General features: G+C 44.0%; 1 long non-coding RNA gene across 1 annotated transcript; it reads right to left on the reverse strand.

Moving 5' to 3' along the window:
* Positions 1-16,332: 16,332 nt before the first annotated feature.
* LOC117007611 lies at positions 16,333-19,604 on the reverse strand. The gene is made up of 3 exons (XR_004420177.1): positions 19,455-19,604; positions 18,239-18,320; positions 16,333-16,706 (listed from the first exon to the last, which is right to left on the reverse strand). It is a non-coding gene; the product is annotated as an uncharacterized LOC117007611 (long non-coding RNA).
* Positions 19,605-24,266: the final 4,662 nt, after the last annotated feature.

The raw sequence follows: 24,266 nt of genomic DNA on the forward strand, positions 1-24,266 counted from the left end.
CCAACTCTCAGTCCTCAGACAGCAGCTTTAACTGGGTGTTTTCCACAATGTTCCTCTGTCCCAGACATCTCCAGAGCTATAGGAAGTTGGTTCTAAGATGGCAACTTGGATAAGTGAAAGTGTATTGTAACCACACTATGTTAAATAATGCAGCATATGGAGAGCATGGAAGTTAATTTTTAAAAGCTTTGTCTGCACTAGCTCCTGATTGCTTTCTCATCTGTGGCATCCTCTCTGACCCTCTTCCTCTCCATGTTACTCAGTTGCTGTTGTTTCATTAGAATTTCTTAGTGTTATTGGTACTTTGAATGTCTTTTTCCCTATATAGAATCACTGTTGATTTCCCTCTGCATTAAAAATAAGATTATTGTGTAATTTTTCAACATAATATCTTGGTCTCTTTTGAGGAAACAGTTATTGAGTTAAATTATTGATGAAGGTAACATTACTCCTGCTAGAAAGTGCTGTGACAGCCAGTAAGTGTGTCTGAATTGCTTAGGATCAATAACAGGGTTTTATCCTGCCCCCAGTGCTCAGTGCTGCCCTGGAGCTGCCATGGGCTGGGTAACTGGAGGACTCTGCTCCCATCACATCTCCACCTCCAAGGTTTGAGTTACCACCTCAGGGTCATGCAAGCTCTGAAGGAGATTCTGGGATGGAACATGGCATGGTCCAAGAGCCACACCTTGGGAATGAGCAGGCGGAGAGGAGATGCTTGGCAGCACATGGTCTGCTCAGCTCAGCCATCCCAGCTCCTTCACCATCACAGTCTCTTGCAGTTAGCTCCAATGAAAGTGCAGAGGATCATGGCTTAAGGCTGTGGGAAAACCCTAAAGCAGGGGTGAGCAAAAAATCACCCCCAGAATCCTCCAGCTCCATATGTTGATCATCACCAGAAAGTTCTCTGCTTCCCTTGTTATCATTGGTTCCTCTTTGCTGCAATAATTTAAATATTTCTAATTGCCCTTCCCTATTGGACCCCCTCCCTAAACCCAGCCCTAATTCCTCCCCTCCTCCAAGTTTATGAACACCCCTGCCCTGTCCTGACACCTGCTTTTGGCCATTTTGCCCTCGTGCATGGATCAAACCTCCCTGTACCATCTTGCCCAGTTTGTTCAGTACAAACTGTTCAGCTTTGCTGTTTGTTGTTTTCTAGCATTAAAGTTTTTTAGTTCCCAATCAATCAGGTCAGATTTTCTTTCTGCATAAAATCTCTGAGTTCAGTGCAGGCACTGACCCTACAGCTGGGCTAGGAGGGTGGGAGAATACAGGACTCAGCTGCTGCAGATGTCCCAGCCCTTGCCCAGGCTCTTGGTGCAGAAGCTCCACTCCAAGGGTGGAGATGGCAGGGCAGAAGGGTGCAGGGAAAAGGGCAGCTTGATCCCTCATCCACTCCTGTTAGTAACCAATGCTATTGTGGAAGATGCAATACAGAGCAGGCAGGAATTTGGAAAAGGCATTAGGTACTGAGAAACTGGCTGGTCCTGTTTGATCTCAACACACCACTGCCAAATCTCTGAAACAAATGGCAAAACCAAGGTGTGAGCTGAAGGGCTCACCCACACCAGAACACAGGAGGGGGATTGTCCTCCCCAGGGCCTCTTCCCTCCTGGCCAAGGACTGGATGCTCATGGAGGAGGGAAAGTGGATCCTACTGCTGGGACAATGCCTGGGGTGTTGGGATTGGGGTTTCTCTCTCCTCTGCTCCAGAGAGGAGGTTTATTGTCTGCATCATAAAAGGGGAGATTCATTGATCTTTATGAATGCCTTCCAACCTGAGATATTTACTGATCACACCATCCTAGTCCCTCATTCAGTTCTCTTTCCAACAACCTCACCTCTCCTTTCTCCTCAGTGCAATTATCTGTTTTCTCTCATCAACCCCCAAAACCCTCCAATAGCCCCCCAATATCCCCACTCAGTAAACACTGAGGACCCTACCCCAAACCAGATACCTGGCCTCCATCAGTGCCTCCAAATCACCATTCTTGTTCTTAATGAGTGATCCTCTGGAGCTGTTGTTGTGTCCCCTTGGTGGGATCATGTCTGGGGTGAGGCTGTCCCAGGGATTTGATCCTTTTGATAATGGGTGGCAAAGCCCAACACAAAGGCCACTTTAGCTTATTTATAAAGCTTATTGAGAAGGAGCAGCACCTTGTCTTGGGTTACAATACAGGATGTGATCAAAGGTATCTGTTCTATCACCATCTGTTGAGGGTGGGGCAGTGATCCTGATCTCCGTGGGAGATATTCTGCTAATGGGCATCCATTGAAACCAGCTGGGGCAGTGTTCTTTATCTCATGGGATATCTCCTGTTCATGGCCATGGTTTATAAACCAGCTGGGGCAGTGTTCTTTATCTCATGGGATATCTCCTGTTCATGGCCATGGTTTATAAACCAGCTGGGGCAGTGTTCTTTATCTTTTCACAACCCATCCTTCCTCCAGCCAGTCATTTTCTGCTCATGGCCATTGAGTCCCACTGTGGGACTGATAAAATTACTGCATCCCATTGGGAGTTGCTCTAGCCAGGGGGAAGAGCCCAACATTTCTTACCAAGATAAAAACAGAGGGTTTGGGACACTAAGGGAGCCCTTTCTGCACTGGACTCCAGAGGGAAATGGGATTGCTCCACATCACCACTGGAGCTTGGGAGGAAACTGCACCTTGTACAGGAGCACTGCTCCAGCTGAGCCACATCTGTCACTGCAGGAGGATGCAGCCACCATGGGATGGGACTGCTGCCAACACCCTGCCTGACTGACGGGTGTCAGGTTGTACTCTGACTGTGTCAGGTTGTACTCTGACTGTGTCAGGGTTTGGGGTTTGTTTCTTTGTAGTGCTGTATTTCTATTTTAATTTCCCTAGTAAAGAACTGTTATTCCTAATTCCCATATCTTTGCCTGAGAGCCCCTTGATTTCAAAATGATAATAATTTGGAGGGAGGGGGTTTACGTTCTCCATTTCAAAGAGAGGCTCCTGCCTTTCTCAGCAGACACCTGTCCTCCAAACTAGGACACACCTTAAGGGAGAGAGTCCTTGAGCTGAGGTGTGGGTGAGGTGTTGTGGCTCCAAGGGAATCTGCTCTCCTGGTTGTCTTGGCCAATGGCACGGGGCAGAAACAAAGCTCCAGGATTGAAGCCCACGTTAGTGATAACTGCATGGCAGTGCTCAGGGAGCCAGAAGGGAACCTTGACTCATCCAAGATGTCTCCTGGCAGCAGCACTGCACTGTGCTGTGGATTTGGCCCCACATGCCTCTGCTTTCTCAGCAGGGAGAACAAGGGATTAGCTCTTTTCACAGCACATCATGAGACTCCCCCCTGTGTGAAGCATTTTGGACTCCCTGTGCTCATAGCACTGTTTTTAGTATTTAATGAATGAGTCTTAGAGTCAGTTAGGCTTTTTGGCTCCATTTGAGGGCTCCAGTTTTCTTTCCCTATCTTTTTTTTAATATGTTTTTCACCAGTGATACTCTAAGAGCTAACTGGGGTCACTGGAACTCCAAAAGAAAGCAATAAAAAGGCCCTAAGGAGGATGATTCTCTCCAAATCCAACCTGTTGGCTCCCTGAGCACAGAACAGGGACAGTAAACTCTCAGGAATGGGGAGAGATGTGAGCCATGCATGGTAGAGTTTGCAGTCTTTATCTTTTATTTTAAAATCTGACAAATCCTGTCCCGAGATGAGGTGGGAAGAAAATCTCATTTGTGAATCCTGTCAAGACTGTGACATAAAAAAGGTGCTGCCTGTGCATCACTGCAGAACTTGGTCATGTATGCCTTGCAGTGGGAGTGTAAGTAGTTAGAGTGATGCAAACCTACAGGCTTGTGTGCTGATTTAGGGTATCTAAGTGCTAAAAGTAATTTAGCATTAAGTTACCACTAAAAAATCCACCCTGAATGTGATGAACTGCCATGACAAAGGAAAAACAGCTTTGGAATTCTTTTAGACCCTTGGTTGTGGTCTTAGGGCCCTCATCAGAGCAAAATTCGAGTTCAAACCAGTGGTGCAACAATGGGTCTGAGTATTTCAGAAACACCCGATGTTGGTTCATAGAGTTCTAGAATCCTAGAATCTGTACTTCCTCCAGGTGGAAGAAGTCATTAGTAGGGCCAAACAAACTCACTTTCTGTGGGTGGTCTGGAATGGTGTTTGCTCCTTGTGGGGAATCAGATTATACCTCCAAGCACTTACTGTGTCTGGGTCTGACATGTTGATCTAATTCTTTTGCCCCAAGACAGTAATGAATACCAGCAACAACAAATTGCCAACAAAGGTCTTTCCTTATCTGTACCAAAGCTTCCAACTCAGTTTCCAAATCTGAGCTGTCAACACAATATTGCTAGAAAATTCAAATTACCTGCACTAGGAACTTTCTTTTTCTTCTCCCATATATCACATGTAATTCAACAATCCTTTTCTGAAATATTCTGTACTCTATATGATTTGTACAGTCCCATTTATTCCAAGTTGTTCTCTACAGCTTGAATACATTCCACAGCAATTTCCAGCAATATAGGAAAATATTATTTTTGTGAGCAAGTTCTCCTGGAAGAGCTCTGGCATCCTCCACCTTGGTGAAGAGCCAGGAGTTCAGTCAGGAAAAGTTTTGTGTCATGCAAAGTGGTGGCTCTGAGAGAAGGTTTCATCCTCTCTGCTCTGCTTGAGCCTCCCACACCTCCTTGCCTCACCAGGCAGTGTTTTCACACAGATAGCAGCCAAAGGCAGTGGGCATACAGAAAGGGAAAGTCTGAACAGGCACAACCAAAACCAGACTAACTTGGAGTGGCCAAAGACAAGGGCAGAAATTTATGGAGGCTCTGGGGGTTCCATCACTGGAGGGGTTCAAAATTTGGCTGTGTCCTTGTGGGAACCCAGGACATCCCTCTGGCTTCTCTGGATGGTTCCAGACCCAGGCAGGGGCTCAGGAGCCTTGGCACAGAGCCCAGAACCCCTGTGCCTTGGATTTCTCTCCCTGAGAAAAATTACCACCCTTACATGAAGAATTACAAGTCACAAAAATAAGTAGAGTGTAAGTTAGATTATCACAAGGTGAAAAAGTAGGTTTTTAGGATTGTTTATAGCAAGGGTCTGGGGTCAAGCTGGAGGAACCTGGGTGTGTTCTGTCCTTTCTCTTTTTTGGCATCCATCTTCTGGGTGATGTTGGCACTTTTAGATTGGTTTAGAGCAGAACCAGACTGTACAATATAAGTGATAGGTATTGGGAGATAATTGTAAATAATGTTTCTGTAGTTTATAGTATAAAAAGATAATCCCAGCCCAGGGTGGGCAGTGTGCCTGGGGCTGAGCTGCTGAACGGACCTGGGCTGGGCAGGGAAAGAACTTTGAGATGAGATAAAATAAACACCTCTGGAAACAACAGAAGAGTCTCCTGACTCTCTCTCCAGTGCTCAGGCTGGGACACAGAGACTCTAAAACACAAACAGGTGGTCAGCTCAGGCTCCAGAGACACCCCTGACCACAGGTCCTTAGTGACTTGCTTTTTCTTCCAAGTTCTTTGTTTGAAGCATCCATTCTGGAACCCCTGGTGTAGGCTCATTTCCAGCCCTGAGTTTGGCTTCATCTCCCTTAGTTCCTGTTTGGAATACAGGGATGGACCTTGGACATCACTCATCACGTGCCAAATCTGTGACAAAGGACCCTCTTGGTGCTGGGGTCACCCTCTGCCCCTGCCATGCTGGCCCTCAGACACAGCATCTTCTCCAGAACCTGCCGGGTGGAAAGAAGTGTTGGATCATCTTTGGTCTGTGGGTCACACAGCCAGCTAAAACTGCTCATTGCTGAGCATGGATTAACACTGTGAGTGCATGGTGCTTACCCAAGGGAAAAAACTCTTTTTCCTGCTGTTAAAATGATGCACGTTGAGTGGGGATGTAGGAAAAGGGATAATAGTTAAATGTACTGGAACTACAGAAAATAGATGCAGACTTTAAGTAGGGCTACTGGGAAAAACTGACTGTCAGGTTACTGTGGGAATGAAGGATTTTTGGACAGCAAATTACATAATATGATTATGTAGAAGCTGATTTATTGTTTACTTTTAACTTTACTTATACATTTTAAAACTACTGTTTCCATGATCATGCATTTTTTGATTCTTGTTTTTATTTTGTTTACGTGCTTTGCAGGTAAGACAACTGGTTGTAGTTTAGAGCATCACTGCCCACTTTTATTTTGGCTTTTTAAATTTTAATATTTTGTTTTTTAGTTTCTTTTCTCTTCATTTAGCACAATTTGTGTTTTAGTAGCCTTGAAGAGTTTCAGAAAATTTGATAGACTGCAGAAAAACACTTAAAAATGGCTTATCTAGTGCACCTGTTAGAAACAATGGTTTAAACCAAAAAAGTAAAACAATAAATATAGTTTGGCTGGTGCACTTGATACAGATTATGGCCTAGACTGTTCAGATACATTGCTATGATCTACTCAAATATTTTTAACCCAATCTGAACACATGAAACTGTTTCCCATTTCACAGATTCTGCCCATCCATCAGGACACTGCTGTCAAGTGGTTGATAGAAAGGATGGTCCACAGGAAACAGGACCCAGAAGAAAATTCCAAAGCAGTGACCACTGTTGGTAGCTTCAGGAAGGATCTTTGGACAGTAGTTCTCTCATCTGTCACACTTCTCATCAGGAGTGGAGTTGAAAGAGATCTCCAGGATCAGCCATTCAGTCCCAGAGGTGGAAGATGTCAGAAAACATTCTCCTCTTCACCAAACCCTTGATCCAGCTGTGCTGTTTGTTCCTCTCCACCTTGCAGTGAGGTGGTTCTGGGCACTCACTGATTCCATGGCAGGACACACTTTCTTCCTAAGAAAGGAAGTCTGGTAATGAGCTACTGACACAGGAGCTCAAACCATGGGGTTTGACTCATCTTTGTCCTTTAGGTAAAGCAGCTGAGCCTTTTTCTGCTTTTCCATCTGATGTGCTCAAAACCAGAACCATGATCCAGCAGCTGCTGTCTCCCCTTCTGGGAGCCCAAGGCTGTGATGGCTCTTTTGAAGGAGGAACACAGTGGCTGCTGTTTCCTAACTCTTGCATGTTCTTGTTCTTCCCTTTGGCACTTCTGCACATCATTCATGGTTTCATCTGGGTTTTGATCTTCCTTAGAGTCTGGCCTTCATCTTCCTGTCTCAAAACATTCTCTTTCATTTCCTGTGGAAGGGACTAGTCCATTCTTGTATGTGGAAGAATCAGATAGAAGTTATTGAATCTGTTTGCTTACAGATTGCCAGCCTGATGGATTTAAGGACAGAAATGCCCAGTGTTTCATGCTTTTGGAAGATTTTGCTCCACAAATAAAGGTGAGAACCTTACCTTAGCAATTCAAGTTAAAGTAATTCAAGCCCTCCAGTACCTGCTCCAAGGCCTCTGTGATGCTGCCAGTTCATCTTGAACCATCTTGTTCTGTGCCAGACTGCAAGAAGATGATGGGTAGTGACAAGCTGATAGTTTATCTTTAGAACATCCTGAAGTGATTTGACAAGACTGCCATGCCATAATCACCTTTCTTGCACTCCCCAGCCTTTAGGCAGCACTTTTCTCTTCCCCTTGCACTGCACAGCAGGACATGGAAAATAATCATATTTCTCAAGAAACTCATTTTGAGAGAGAGCCCCAAGAGCTAATTCTCTTCAATGTCTCTAATTCACAGACTTTATGACCAGCAAAAAATGATGACAATATTTTTTCACTTTACAGCAAAGTCATCAAATGTCCTGTTGTTTCACTTGTGGCCCATTGTCCAAGGGAAAACTAAGCATGGTTGTGGACAGGTTCAGCAGTTTCCATTGAAGACACTCTGGAGAGGAGGGTTCTGACCCTGCTGCCCAGACTCCTCGTGCATATGGCAAAGAGAGGCAGCACCTCTGGTCCTGCCATGAGGCTTATTTGTCCTGCCCAAAGCATCACCCCACAGCCTTAACCCAAGGCACAGGGTGCCTTGAACTGTGCTTCAAGAACAAGTCCAGGAGCTCCAGGAAAGCTGACTTAGTGCCAATAGTTCATTTGGGAGGAAACTGTTCAGTAAGACTGGTTCTGAGTGCTACTTTAGCTGAAAAGAACATGTTATCAGTTGAGCATTTGTGTTTTGCATTCTGTGTCGTTTCCCATTTTCTCCTTGCAAGGTTTCAATGTTCCTGTTTCACTGATGCAAATACCCACTCAAAGCTCTCATTGAGCTGGCTTTAATGAGCACTTTAATGAGCTGCTGAAAATTCAGGGCTGCATTTGAAATGCTAACAGAAATGTCTGTCACATTATTCCACAAACTGTAAAGGACTGTTTAATAGATCATGTAATCACAGGATGTAAGGACATGGAAGGAACCAGTTGTAACAGCTTGTTTGGGACTTTTTCCAGTTGGGACCTCCTGACAGGCTAATTCCTCTATGTGGTCACTCACCCAAATGACAATGGAAGTCTTTCACATATCCAAGACAGAATCGGTGATTTTTGACTTTACAGTCTTCAGACTAAATTTAAAAGAATATAATTAACTGTAAGTGCTGTTATCAAAATGCTCTGGTTAATAATTCTTCCCTAGGATATTCATGATACCACCTCTGTAGTCCATTTGAGAACTTCTTTGAGTATGGTTGTTGAAAGAAAATAACAGAACCACCAGGGGTACCATTATTAATTACTCCAACCCTCCTATATTCTGAGCATCAAGTGCAGTAGATTGGCTCAGTGAGTATGTGAGCAGGAACATTTGTAGGAGTAGGAGGGTGTCTGTACCAGGAAGGAAGGTGGCTATGGAGACGTGAGTGGCTAAACAGAATATCAATTGAATAGTGTTTGGCAAAGAAAGGGAGCATCAATTCCCACCTCTGTGACAGCTTGGATGTCAACCTGAATAACCACAAAAACGTTTCACCCAGGTTCACTGAAACTGCAGAAAAAACAAAAACTCTCCAACAATATCTTTAGTGTTAGACAATTGAGGCATTACTTTATTCTGTCCAGGATGTTGTTCTGGCCAGGATGTGCAACAGAAAAAATTTAATTCACACATAGCCCAGGTTGTGCAGAGAAAAATAATTTCATGACACATGACTTTGGATTTTTCACATGTCTTGTGTGTGAAAACATCAGAAGAAAACCAGGGTAAGGACCATGCAATAAAATTGATTAGCACTGAGAAAAATGTCATTTGTATCAAGACAAGATGCAAATGAATTCAGCAGAGCACATGCACCCCTACAGCAGGTGGATGACAGCAAAGTACCACAGACCAAATACACATTCTGTCTTCTGTTGTACTGATGAGGAGACAGATTGCTGCTCTAAAGATCTTGTCAGGAAAATTAATCCACAAACACCAGAGGTTTATGTCCAAAAAGGAGACAGGAGCCATGTAATTTTATTGGAATAAAGGCAGAGGCCGTGGGGCATTCCTGTGGGGTCTCTCAGGTTGTTGGAGAGCACAGCCTCCTTTATATCCCAATTTCCAAGGTGCATTTCCTTCTCTCTTTCCCCACTTGCTGAGGCACTTGAGAGGTCCAGACTTCCCCAAACACCCAATACAGACCCCCTTTGAATGTGCATTCCCCACCCCTCTATATATTTTCCTCGTGTCTCTCTTCTTTTTCTCTAAGTCCAGGGATTTAATTTAACACAGTCTTGAGTGACAGTCTGTGTCAATTAGTGGAATTCCTATGGAGTTTCTGATTCCTCCCAATTGCTTCTTTCACCTATCAGTATTTATCTACCAGCACCCCCACTCTTTGTAGACACCTCCTTCTCATTAATTTCAATCTAAAGGGAAGAAGTGCAAAGAAAGGGATTGTGTGAATGGCTGAAAGGGAAAAGCTACTTAAATAAACCACTGGAGTGTTTATGAAATTAGGCTTTAAGAAATACAGTTTATTCAATATGCTTTTTGTTTAAGTTAGCATTAGGATTATTAAATTTTATATTTTACACAGTATCTCATTAATTACATTTAATATGCAGGCTAAATCCTAAGACAAAGAGAAGACAAACTGGTAACGTTTTTGGTGCAAAACTTTTCTAAAGGAAAATATTCAACATTTACTTAGAAAAATGAGCTTCATGTAAGTGAAAGAGCTAAGTAAATCCAGAATATAAAGCTGAATTTTTATTAAGGCTTGAGAAAAATACTCCAAGTTTACATGAAAGTTTAAAATCTCCTTTAAAATTCTGCTGGGCTTTCATTGCGGTGAATTTTCAGTTAGCTGTTTGGATTGACCACACAGCCAAAAATCTTCTTTAGTGTGACCAGATCTGGGTGATGGTGACTTGTAAGCTTTCTTTTTGTCCCTGGTGGTTGTTTTACCAGGACCTGAGAGTGCTGATATCCATCAGCCATCTCTCAGGAGCTCACATCAGCCAGCAGAGAAAGACCGGAGCCTTGCTTGACGCGTTCCACAAGAATCTTTATTTCATGCCAAGGGTGCTCAAGCAGGATTCTCTCAGAGACAAAGGGCAGTCAGTCACATTTATAGGTTCAGGGGGGATTGAAACTACAGCCAATAAAAGTTTATACAAAGAACAGCATCCAATCTAAGTGAGAAGTTCTAAAGGTGAACTGACCAATTACACAAACTAATTTCTAACCAATTATCTTCCAAGGTGTTAGAGAGTGACCAAATTCTTAAGGAATTTGGCTCAGCCTTGATATCTAGGAGACCTTATCTGTTATAGCAAGTTCCAGGGGCCAGGGGAAGATGGCTTTGAAGGGGTTGTATCATCCACAGAGACTCACAGAGGGGATGCAGGATTTGCTGTACACCCAGTTTGGGAATGGTTGTGCTGGCTCTTCTCTCCTGTGCAATGCAGCCACTGTGGGAACCAGGGTGAGTCTGGAGCAGGGAGGGTTCTGTAGAGCAGCCTGAATGTTTTACAGAGGGTGTGTGAGCACACACAGCAAAAGCAGCTAACACACAGGACACATTTAGGTTTTCTATACATAGAGTGGGTGAACTGTCCTCTCTGTGCTCAAATATAGACTCAGTGCTACGTCACAGGACTCGCCTCTGCTAGAAACCTTCTCTGCAAGGCTCAGCTGACACTGAGTTAAGCAGCAAGATTTTCACTTGCAAAAGGAAATTGGAGAATTTTGGATACCTTGGGCCTTATCCTGACAGTGTGAATGGGGCTGTACTCCTCTGAGTGCTTCAGCTTCTCCCACCCAGCCCAACCTTCCTCTAGAGGGGCTCAGTGACCCTGCTCTGGGGGGTGCAATGTGGGGACAGGTGGGTCCAGGTAGAATTGAGACATTTTGCAGCAGACAAATGCAAACACTTGTGTGTAGTGTCCCTCTTTAATCTGTGGATTAAGAATAATACACCTCAGTGTACAGAGTTGTAGGAAGAGGACCAGCTTGGAGAAACAGAGAAGCTCTGGAGCACCAAAACATTCCTGGGAATTCTAGATGGAGCTGTGTGGATCTCATGAGGAAAAGTTGCATATTTCTCTTTAGAGACCCTCTCCCTTTTAAAATTCAGCCCAAAAGCAGATGGTTTGGACTGGTAGGGCTGGGGCAACGCTGCTATAAAGAGATTCCTGCACTTTTCTCTGAAACATATGGTTGTGTACAGGAGGGAAGGCAGATATTGTGGCTTCTGCATTCATTATGTTTAATATTGGATTTGATTTAATTAATTTGGAAAACCAAAATGGCTTCTTTTGGGACAAAAGAAAATATTCTGCTTTATTCAAAATGGAGTATTTGCCTCCTGCAGGAGTGGTGGGGTGGGAAGGATGAACAAGGAGTCATGTTTGTCCATTTTTGTTGATGCAGTTTGCCTTCCACTCACGCTGAGTTTACTTAAAATTTTAAATTGAAAATTTGAACACAAAAACTGAGGGGAGGGGGAAAGCAATACATTTTAAAATGTTAAAAAGAAAAGCTTTCATTTCAAAATGTCAGAAAAAAATCATTTGTCATGCTGTGGTTCTGTTCCAACAGAACTATTTCTCTCTGTTTCAGAAACTGTAAGAATTTGCTGCTTAATTTTGCCTTTCAAGTGTCCAGTCCAAGCCTTGATGCAAGAGAAAAAGGATAGTTCCAACAGGTCCATATTTTCCTTGTGTTGGAGGCTGCAAAGCTGGACTCAGCACAGCAGGGTCTCTCATCTAAAGTGCCTGAGCCTGCAAAAGCAAGTTGTGGAGGTGAGGGAAAGCAGGAGAGTTAAGGGATGCAGCTACCAAAAGGTACAGAGTAGGAAGTGTCCATTTAAAGAGAGGAGAGGCTGAGCTGTCCCAGGGTGGAACCAGGTGTTTGAGTAACCTCAGAGCTGAGCTGGAAACAGAGTCAGTGGGGAGCACTGGAGAGGGACAAAATGACCTGGCAACAGAATCACAGAATCACTGGGTTGGAAGAGACCTTCAAGATCATCGAGTCCAACCCATGCCCTAACACCTCAGCTAGACCATGGCACCCAGTGCCACATCCAGTCTTTGCTTAAACACATCCAGGGATGGCGACTCCACCATCTCCCTGGGCAGATAATTCCAGTACTTAATCACTCTTTCTGTGAAAAACTTTTTCCTAATATCCAACCTGTATCTCCCTGGCACAGCTTGAGGCTGTGTCCTCTGGTTCTGTCAGTGCTGCCTGACAGAGACCAACCCCAGCTGAGCACAGCCACCTTTCAGGGAGCTGTAGAGAGTGATGAGGTCACCCCTGAGTCTCCTTTTCTCCAGGCTGAACAAGCCCAGCTCCCTCAGCCCTTCCTCACAGGGTTTGTTTTCCTTCCCAGCCTCGTTGCCTGCTCTGGACTCACTCAAGCGACAAGATGTTGCATGGCCAGGCAGACCCTGTGACACAGTGCCAGCAGTCTGCTCATCCTCTCAGACAGCTTTGGAGGTGTTGCCCATCTCCTCCTGGTGCCTGCTGGAATGGGAATTGTTCTGGACCATGTGCAGACAAATACTGCATCTGGATCATGGATGTGTGTCTTAGGTTGCAATACAGGATGTGACCAAAAGTTTGTGTTCTATCACCATCTGTTAAACCAGGTGGGGCAGGGATCCTGATTTCCTGTTAATTTCCTGTGGAGATCTCCTGTTAATGGGCCAGCTGTTAAACCAGCTGGGGCAGTGTTCTTTATCTTTTCACAGCCCATCCTCCCTCCAGGAGATCTCTCCTGTTCATGGCCATGGAGTCCCAGTGCATGGCTGATAAAATTCCATCATCCCATGGGGAGATGCTCCAGCCAGGGGAGGAGCCAAACATTTCCTACCTGGATAAAATCTGAGATTTGGAACATCAGAGCAGCCTTTCCCACTGGATTCCAGAGGAAAACCAGACCCTTCCACATCACCACTGGAGCTTGGGAGGAAACTGCACCTTGTACAGGAGCACTGCTCCAGCTGAGCCACATCTGTCACTGCAGGAGGATGCAGCCACCATGGGATGGGACTGCTGCCAACACCCTGCCTGACTGACGGCTGTCAGCTTGGATTCTGACTCTGGCAGGGCTTGGGTTTGTTCTTTGTAGTGCTGTATTTCTATTTTAATTTCCCTAGTAAAGAACTGTTATTCCTAATTCCCATATCTTTGCCTGAGAGCTCCTTAATTTCAAAATTATAATAATTTGGAGAGAGGGGGTTTACATTCTCCATTTCAAAGAGAGGCTCCTGCCTTTCTCAGCAGACACTTGTCAAACCTAGACAATGTGGCATGGACATGGCTCCCTTGAAAAGGAAATATTATCCTGGGAGATGAACTAGCACCCCCAGCTCCAGGAAAACCTGGTGCAGAGCCTGCTCCAACTGCTAGCTCAGTGTTTTGCTCCCATGAAACCACATCCTGTGGGAGCGACTGAAGACTTGCACATGATAGACCTACACATCCCAGAGTCTGCCAACATTATTGCAGAGTGACTGGATCTGCCTGAGCTACAGACTGCCTGTCTGCTCCTGCACTGCCAGGCAGATGGGCCTCTCTGACTGGATGTGAAACCCACTGAGGGTAACAAACAGAATCTCACTTTTTTTGGTCAGGGGATGTTCTCTGCCATGGTGGAGCTGGATCTCATATCAAAGATGTCTTATCTTGAATACAAACATGCTCACAGGCAGATAAGATCAATTAAAGAAGTGTAGCATCTTGCAAATCAGCTGGCTCTGAGAGCTCCCCGTGTCTCTTCCAGCAAGTGAGTCAGAGCACGTGGAACCAGGATTGCATCTCCAGAGAACACAGCAAGTGCAGGCTAATGTTCTGCCCAGGAAGCTGATAATGGGGATCAGTGCCACCCAGTTGGTGCTGAAAAAGCTCCAAAACATGAGAAAAACAGGCTGTTTGGTTGGGATTTTCAGGAGCAGGAGGTTTTGATCTCATTAACTATTTCATGAGCCATGCTGAATTTTCAATTCTGTAAAAGAGTCTGGAACTTGCCTGCTCAGTCTGCTAGAAAAATATGAATTACTGTTTCCAGATTTCTAAATATTAAATGGTTCCACACTGAAGTGGGGAATTAAACACTGGAAGAGGAACCCAGTGAGGGTGTGGAGGCTCCATTCTTGAAGATATTAAAAATGAAAGGCCCTCGAAAACCTGAATTAATTTGAAAATTAAATCTACCTTTAAAGCTGGCCCTACTTAAGGGAGGTTGGTTGGACCAGGTGATCCTTAGAAGTCTTGTATTACTCCATAATTCTGCAAATTATAAACAAATAACAAAGAAAACTGTGATGAATTGGTGATTCAGGTCTGAACCTCAGTCTCAAGGCATTGCATTTGGACAAAGCTGTGATGGATGTTGCTTTGTAATTTTTTCCCCCAGTAGTTCTTGCTCAAAGCATTGTCCTCACTCATTGCTCTGTGCCAGAGCTTTCTCCACACTGGTCCTTCCTCACACAGCATCCTCAGTTAAAGATATATACAGCCCCTTCCTCGTGATATTTAGCATATTTGACAAAATGTTGGCTTGCACTTCTCCCACTGACATGAAAATGCAGTTAGAACTGCCTTTTTAAAGTGATTTTTTCTGGCATACTGAAGAGTGATTAAAATGAGACATTTCTGTAAATTGGTCAGTGTATAATTAGAAGTTTAAAGTCAATGTATTTTTAATATAACAGATACCATTATCTCCACCTTTGCATTTAACAGTAGGAAGAAGGCCACACAACTACAAGAAGAAAATAAAGGGGTTTCCAAGAGTGCTCAGTGAGTTGAATGTTGCAAAATTCCCCTGCATTACAGCAGCTCAAACTCCCTGCCAAATCATGACAACCCCCAGGATAAAACAAGGACAAGCTGCACATTTCTGCATGTTTTAGGGTTCACAAAGAGGAGAAAATCCCCACGTGTGCCTGGTGGGATTTTTGCCCCTCAGGGTGAGTGGACTGGGTGCCAGATCTCCTTCCATCACCAGATCTTGCCTCAAGCCAATGCTGGTTTGCTTCACTCTGTGCAGTGAGGTCTGTTCCAAAGCCAGATCTGTCCTTCCCACCTGTCATTACATAACAGGTCAGTCAGGACGTGGCCTTTGACACCCTATGGCTATGGATGGAATAAGAGATTGCATATAAATAAAGGGTCATCATTGCATCAATATCTGGGACAAGGTAATTAAAATCAGACCCACATAATGCCTCAGGAATCACATTTCACATTTCATTTTTGGTTTTTTTAATTATTAAAATAATTTTTTAATTAGTTATTGAAGAAGCTACAAAATAAAAGGGGTACAAGTGGCTTCAGTTGTCCTGGTTGATTTTTTGCAGGAGCCAGGAGGGGCATGGCCAGGACCCTGGGGTTATTCTAAACCACAATTCATAGTGGATGAGGGCCAAGGCAGAAACTCTGAACCCAGCAGTGAGCTCTGCTCCTACATCTGTGATCCAGACTCCAGTGAGAGCACCTTGAGCAGGGCATGGACTGCTTCTCAGGGTGAGCAAGGTAAGGAATTGCTATAAGCTTCCCTTTTGGTCCCTGGTGGTTGTTTTACCAGGACCAGAGAGTGCTGATATCCATCAGCCATCTCTCAGGAGCTCACATCAGCCAGCAGAGAAAGACCGGAGCCTTGCTTGTGTTCCACAAGAATCTTTATTTCATGCCAAGGGTGGGCAAGCAGGATTCTCTCAGAGACAAAGGGCAGACAGTCACATTTATAGGTTCAGGGTGGATTCAAACTACAGCCAATAAAAAGTTTATACAAAGAACAGCATCCAATCTAAGTGAGAAGTTCTAAAGGTGAACTGACCAATTACACAAACTAATTTCTAACCAATTATCTTCCAAAGTGTTAGAGAGTGACCAAATTCTCAAGGAATTTGGCTCAGCCTTCATATCTAGGAGACCTTATCTATTATAGTAAGTTCCAGGGGCCAGGGGAAGATGGCTCTGGAGGGATTGTATCATCCACAGAATGCCTGTACTGACAGGAAAAGCCTCTGTGGTTGTGCTCTCCACTCCACTGCAGTGCTGAAGTGAGCAAAGACACTGAGAGTGCTTCCAGCTGTTTGTGCTGCCACAGCCCAGCAAGGACTGAGCTCTCCTCACCATCTCTGAAGTGGGTTTTGCTCTTTGAGAAGCATCTTTGAATCTATCTGCCAAAAAGGAAAATGAAGGACTGCCCTGTGAAAGTGATTCTTGCAGGACATTCTTCAAACTGGAAATGGCTTGTTCTGTCTGTATCTGTAGTAATTCCCATTGGTGCCTTTTCACTCCTCACTGCAAAGCTCTCCCAATCCCCAACCAACTGCAAAGACAAATCAAGACACTATTGATAAGCAAAAGCCCAAGAAATAGCATATCCAACAGACATGGGAGTGATAATATAAAACTATGCAGACTTTTCCATTGTGGTTGAAACCAAGGGAAGCTGGGTCAGGTGCTACCTTCAGAGGAGTTGTATTATTGGAATTATCATATCTGTCACCCCATCTTGCCTGGAATATTGTTCTTTTCTGTGTGTGTACAACAAGAGAAGCATTCTACAGAATAACTGTTCAGCAGAGAGCAAGAAACTGGCCTTGTGGTGTGCATTGAACTCAAGAGCAAGAATTCCTGCTCTTGAAATCTTGCTGCAGAATTTGAGGGAGCAATGACTGCAGCACTTTGGTACCTTGTGGCTGAACCTGCACAGTGGAGATTTGCTCTCTGCCTTGCAGGGTTTCCCTGTGGCCAGTGCTTGCTCTGGGTCACAAAGCCTGGGAGAAGCCCATTTCACCTTGATCCTCTTTGCTGTGCCCCAAAGGATGGGTGGTGGGCTCTGGGCTGGGGGATGAGACTGTGAGTTTTGTCCAGCCCACTGCTCCCTTTAGCACAAAACACTGGATGGTGCAGTTAGCCAAGCACAAGGAGGATCAGAGCAGTCACTTCCTGGGAAACTCTGCTTTTTTCTGGCTTTCCAGGGTGACTCATTCAGACAGCTGCAATGTGGAGGCTTAAAGCAAGTGATGCAAATTCTGCTTTAAGGGAAAGCTAAAAAAAGTTGAAAAAAGAAAGAGAGGAGAACAAGACAAAAACAGGAAGCAAGGAGGGTGTGACTTCACCCACAGCAAGGACCATGATTTACAATCTCAGCAGGGAAAGGTGCTCTGCACAGAGCAGCAACTCACAAAATGCCAATGCTCATTTTAAAATAGAGACTACTGTAAGCCTTGTTCCTAGCTAGAAGCAGAAATCAAAAGAGAGAAATGAAGCATCACTCCGATTTTCTCTACTTTTGCAACTTGTAAGGAAACTCTCTGTGGGAGAAATCTCTTCTAAGAGGATCCTTCCATTGTGAGAGCAGAATTATCTTCAGCAGCAATTGAGGAGATTTCCTGCATCATGGAAGAACCAAAAAGTTTTCCAGGTGACCATTTTCTAGCATATAGCCCATTGCCATTGAATCTGTGTGACTGCAGCCTCAGCACTGCCACAGAGAGGGAGGAATGTCTGGTCCTAACCCCCCAGGGAACTGCAGAGCCCTTTCAGCTCACCCCCTTCTCAGAAGATTTTGCTGTCAAGGTGACTGCTGTGTGTACAAGCAAATACAGGAAGGAAGCAAAATAATTAGAAAATATCCTTTAGATATTTAGCTGGGGATGTTCCACCAGCTCTGCTTTGCTTTGTGCATTTCTCCTTTCTTCTGGGCAATATTCACCTGTGAGTGATCAGAGAGCTGCTGGGCCTGGCTCAGCTCAGCCATTGCAATTCTCCAAGTGTAGCAGCTGCAGACCTTGCTCTGGATCACAGTCCCCTTGTGCTTCATCCTTAAGCTCTGTGATATAATGCAGTGCTTACCTTCATGAGCGTGCTGGAGCAAAGAGGAGAAGCTCCCACTCCAGGGGTCAGTACTGTACCCAGCTGCATTTCATCTCCCAGCCTGTAAACAGGAAGCAGAGATGGAGTCTGAGTTTGGAATTTGTTTAGATCTGCAGATCATGGTTGGGATCTGTTTCTTTGTCTCCAGGGTCTTTGGATTTTCCCAAAGAAACAACTCTTTACTCTTCTGGGTGCTGCTCCTCAAGGGCTGTGCAGAGCCCATCCCAGGGCATCAGAGCCTCTCTGAGCAGCTGTAGGCAAGAGGTTCTATTCCAATTACAAACTACTCACTATCTGCTTCTTTTTTTGGTCATTAAATGTTATTATAATGCTTAGCTCTTTCTCTTATGCCAGGCTTATAAGTCTCTGAGGTATTTTTATCCAGTGCTGTAAAAATGAACAATGTCTTTATCTGCTGAGCTTCACATTTATCAACTCTAGCTGTCTGCTAAAATTTTAAAAAGTAAACTACTAAATTCCTTGGGCAATAAAGCTCCACTGTGAGCTGCCTCAGCATGGATGGGGACACTTGGTACAATTCTCAGGAAAAAATTGGATCAGACCCAGGGGAAACACCCAAAATACCTTCCTTTAATGACAATGACAGACACTGCAGCAATTATTTTGAAAGCATGGAATCTAAGTATGATATTAAAGTGAAAGTAGCTCCATGGTTATAAAAAGGGAGATAATAATAGTAAAAGTCTCTCAGTAACATCCATGAACAATGGCAAGCAGCTCAGACTCCAGTGCTGAGATTTGATGCAAACATAACACAAAGGTCAATAAGCAGTATCTTGTCCTTATTTCATCTGATCTGATGGGTTTTGTTCTCTCCCTTCTTTCATTCTATTTTTCCAGTGTAGTTTTGGACAGGATTTGGATGATCACAAATAGTTTATTTCCTTCACTGTAAAACCCAGCAAGGCACTGCCAAATGCAAGGAAAAGTAGATGGAGCAAAAGTAACAAAAAATCCATTCAAAATTTTGTACTACAGGAAAAAAAGAAGGCAGAAATCAAAACAAAAAAAATAGCCAATAAAAAGTTCAGAAACAAAAATTTTCCAAAATTTAATGAGATTTTGGACAAAATGTAAAGAAATTATTTTTTACAAATGCACAAAATGGAAATTATTTTGAGATTTTTTTCCCCTCAGTGTTGTTTTCTCCATATGGTTTCTAATGTGTAATTACCTGCAAATTCACAAAATATGAGGAATTATTTTATGTCTGTACATTCTGTTTTTCTCCTGACTAGAAACAAGGCTCGTTCTTCTAGGTGAATCATGAACAGAGGATCTTCCATTCCCAGGCTGATCTTTCTCTTTTTCTACTCCAAATTTTTTGCCACTGAGAAAAATCAAAAGTATAATTTTGAAATATGCATTAAAGACATGAACATTCCATTTGCTTTGATTTTTTAATCTATTTTCTCTCCTTCCTCTGCTATGTGCTATAATCCTCTATCTTTAACACCTTGTTGTTCTTCTTTGGGATGTCTCAATGAGCCACTGGGATCACTGGGGTTTTGTCTTCACAGGAATTGCAACATTTCCCATGGCTGTAATTCTTTGTGAACCTCCACCCTCATCAATTGTCATGTCCCACCTAGATAGGGGGCTTCATAACTTGCTCTAGAGCTTCTAAGCTCCCCAGATTTCAGTGAGAGATTGCATTGCCTGGAAAGGCTGACCTGGAACAGAGACCAGGAAGAGCAAAAGGAATAAACAGGTATTTATTGAAAGGAATAAAATAGGTATTTATTGAAAGGAATAAAACAATTATTTATTGAAAGGAATAAAATTGATATTTATTAAAAGGATACACCTTGGGCAGTGCAAGAGCCTGGCCAGGGCTACATCCAAATTAAATCCAACATGGATTATGGGCACGAGTTTTATTTTTACACTTTTATACATTTTGGTTCATCTCCATATTGGGGTCAGTTGTCCAACCACAGCCCCAGGCTATGAAGTCTCAGCCCCCTTTCCCTTGGTGTTGTTTCTGATTTTTGGGTACCAGTTTTCCTTGATTCTCCAGCTAGAAAGGAATTGTTCTGTTTAACTCCCCTGTGAAGAGACGTTTCAGAGTCACACACTAAGCAGCAGAGATTCTGAAAAATATGAAAGCTTAAACCCAAGGCATCATTTCCCCCTACAGACCTCCAGGAATCCCTTCCAGTTATGCTGTGATTTGACTTTTCCATGCACAGGGACTATTTCAGACTCTGACATTTGTGAGAATAGCGTGAGAGCAGAGATGCCACCAGCACAGGGACAGCTGGCTGCTGTTTGCCTGTGTGCTTTACCACATTGCTGGCATGATCCTGCCCCTGCAGCTCTCCACTGGAGAGCAGGGGAACATGCAGTGCCTTTTCTCACAGCTTTGGGTATTTGAACCCTTCTTAGCAAAATACGTTGTCAGGAAAATAATGGGAGTTGACAAGGACAAGTGAGGTTTTTAAAATTAAATCAAAGTGTACTGGGCTCAGTGTTTTCCCTTATTCTTCTCTTCACACACATTAACTTCATATTAGAGTGTAAGGCAAGGAAAGGATGGCAAGGAGCAGACACAGACCTATCACTTTTAATCAAGAATATAAATATTTATGCAGTAGCCTTCCATTAACACCTGGGGCAGATTTCCTCTGCAGAGGATTTGCCACAACATTAGAGCTGAATGTCAGCCTCAAATCCAAGGTTCTCAGTGGTTGCATGCAGGGATCACTGTCAAAAGAAATAAATGTTCACTCAACCTGTTTACAGCCCTTTCCTTACTTCAGCTCTGCCTGAATCATTGCTTTGTGAGACCCAGCCAGGCTGGACACAGCAAAACACCCACCCTGTGCATGGAGGTGTCCCACAGGCTCTGGGGGCTGGCATAACCCAGCAGTTAACTGCAGATGGCACCTGGATCCCCCTTGTCTTTTCCAAAATGACCATGCCAGGTCCTCCAGTCTTTCCTCGCACAATGATTGGTGGGCTGTCTCCAGCCCTGATGTCAGGACCACACACTCTGTCCAGAAAATGCTTCACTAAGTCAGTGGGAGAGCAGTGCTGATAGAGAATTCCTCTGTTCTGTGGAGGAAAACCCATGTCTATGTATAACAATGTTGTTTTGTTGAATGTGTAAATAAGACGTCATGGAGTTCAGTGAGCACACACAATTTCTTGCCTTTCTCAGCCATATCCTGCATAAATCAGATGGTTAAAACAGGCTCAAGGAACTCCTGGGAAAGCAAGTGCCAAGCAGTTCAAGGCTCTGCTACAAATTACCTCAGCAATGACAGCAGAGGTTTGTATTTTGATTATGTACCAATTTCTGAGCACTTTTCTACTTGATAGAGAGGAAGGAAAGAGAGGAGCTTCAGAAGAAGGAAGCATTGGCTAAGCCTTGGTTCTCTCCTTTGCAAGCCTAAGAATAAAGCTGCAAAGCCAAAATACACTTTCTGTAGAGAAGCAGTGCCTGAAGAATTTTCCATATGTCAGCACCAAAGTGTGAGCTTTGGAATGTGACAAAAACGTGGAATGCAGAGGAAAATGGCTCATGTAGGAAAGAAACTCCTGTGAGTTTCCTCCTTTTTTGAATGTCTCGGTCTTTAAGATGGTAAGGTGACATCAAATATCAAAAAGCAAAGAGAATTCCTGAACCAAAAGGAGGGACCTCACATGATGCACCTGTTTTCCTCAGCCAAAGTAAATTTCTGTGACAAGAAGCCAGAACAAAGAGTGGTTGGTAAATCATGAGGGCAAACCTCAAGGAAGATCCTGCTGGATGCAGAAGAAATAGATGTAAATTAGCAGCGGGCAAAATTAGACTGAAAACTGGGAAGGTCTCTTGTATTAGTGCTCTCACCACAGTTTAATGGTGAGCAATTTTGAAGTACTTGCTGTAGCACTCAGGATGACATATGCCTTCTCTCCTTCTCTAGCCTGGGCTTGGTAAGATTTACAAATAGAAAATCTGCATCTGTCTATGTAAGAATGGGTCTGCCTGTGCTGCATCCTCAGGGAGCCATGCTGCTGAGGAAGGAGCTATTTCCACATGAACATCATCGAGGTTCAGCATTTTCCTGTCCTTTCCATCCTTTGAGGAGGATGTGTTCAGGTGATGGTTCCCTGGAATTGCTCAGTCCACTGTCCCTCCCACAGGTTGGACAAGGACATGGGGATACTCTCCAGCTCTTGGAAAAGCTACACCAGGGCAGCAAAACAATTCCAGTCTCAGAGGTTTTGTCTCTACCAGTCCTCAGTGTAACTCAGCAGTCTTTTACCAGAACCACATTGGTTTGTGCCCTGCAGAGGCTTTCAGTACTGATTGTCACCCCTCCTGCTCAAACCAGTGAAAACACTCCTCCAGAATTTCTGGGAAAGTTCAATAGTTAATCATCACCCTGCTTCCCTGGAGAGTCACAGAAGGAGAAGCAACATCACCCCAACAGATCAGAGGAGAGGAGGGCTCAGAGCTCAGATCATGGGCTCACTGTGGGACACTCTGGACATCCAACACCCTGAGAAGGAGCCCTTCCAGACACACCAAGGAGGGAAACTTGCCTACACCGAAAATATCAACTTTTCAGCCTTTCTACTGCAGCAATGGAATGAAAACATGAGCCCTGTGAAATCAGACACCCAGGAGATGCTCTTCACCACCTCAGAGCAATCAACAGTGTGGTTGACCTGGTGAGGCATTTACTCGGGATTCTGAGGAAGGGTTTGAATGAGGTTTAATTCTCCTTGGATGTGCCTGTAACTTTTATTCCACCACTCCCTGGCCTAGGAACCCAAGGCTCAGCTGCATCATAATTCTGGCTCAGGCTGCTGGGGAAATGTTTAAGCTGTGAGCAGAAGCAATGAGAAATTCTGGGAGTCAGACATGATAGGAAATAAAATCAGAGGTAGGACTGCTTAGATGGGCTCAGTTTAAAAAGGAAAAATGAAATCAGCCTTGTGAAAGTCTAGTAAGTGGATTAAAGGAAGAAACTTATTAAAAGCTGTGTATGAAATCCTAATCTCCACCCAAGACCATGCCTCAGACAGCACCAAGTGGATGCAAATGTGTCTGAGCTCCACTGATGTAAAACAACAACCTCTCCAACACAGGGATCTGCAGACTGAGCCTCACCAACATATTGTGTGACTGTGCCAATCATGCCAATGTAGCGTGGGGTTTTCATTTCCCTGGTGTTAGGCTAAAGAGTAGACTAGTTTCAAAGGCTCCATTGTCTGTAGATCTGTCTGTCTTACTGGTGTACATTTGTACTAACTCTGGGCCTGCACAAAATCTCTCTATGTACCTGTTCCTGCTCCAACAAAAATGAAGATAATATATCTCAAAATAGAGTAGTTGCATTCTTTTTCTAAGCAGGACATTCCAAACAAGATATTAAATACAATCATGATTTTGACCTTTTTAGAGGTGAGAGAATTGTGCTGTAGCTCTTATTATAGAGTATCTGAACAATCAAAGTCAAAGGGAGAAGAAGTTTTTTTTTTAAATAGCAGAAGAACAGCCTGCATCCAGATTCTCTGATTTTCCCAGTCAGCCTAAGGAAAGCCACCAGACACTTCTTTTTTTCTGTATGGAATTACTGTTCCTGAAAAATAACTGACATCTGTGAGGTCCTGGAACGGGGGAAAAACTTTACTCCTTTTTTTTTTGTTCTGGGAGGAATCTCTCCTCTGCCTGTGGCACACCAGCTCTCTGCTCCTGACCAGGGAATTCAGGACAGCAGCAGCTCCCTTGGGGTGGTCACAGACCCCAGCCCAACCTGCAAAGCTCTGCAAGGTTCCATGGAGTATCTCTACCCCAAGGGCAGAATTTATTCCTCAGCTGGAGCTATAAAAGAGACAGCCTTTTTCCTTTCACATTGTATCACATCAAACACATTCCCACCCACAGAACAACACCCACATTGTTTGGGAGGAAAATAAATGGAGAAGCATCTTTAGACTTTCAGAGAAAACTTATTGTAGCTACTCTTGTCTCAGTGGGAAATTCTGGAAG

This window comes from Catharus ustulatus, chromosome 26 (assembly GCF_009819885.2).
Source record: "Catharus ustulatus isolate bCatUst1 chromosome 26, bCatUst1.pri.v2, whole genome shotgun sequence".
Taxonomy (NCBI): domain Eukaryota; kingdom Metazoa; phylum Chordata; class Aves; order Passeriformes; family Turdidae; genus Catharus; species Catharus ustulatus.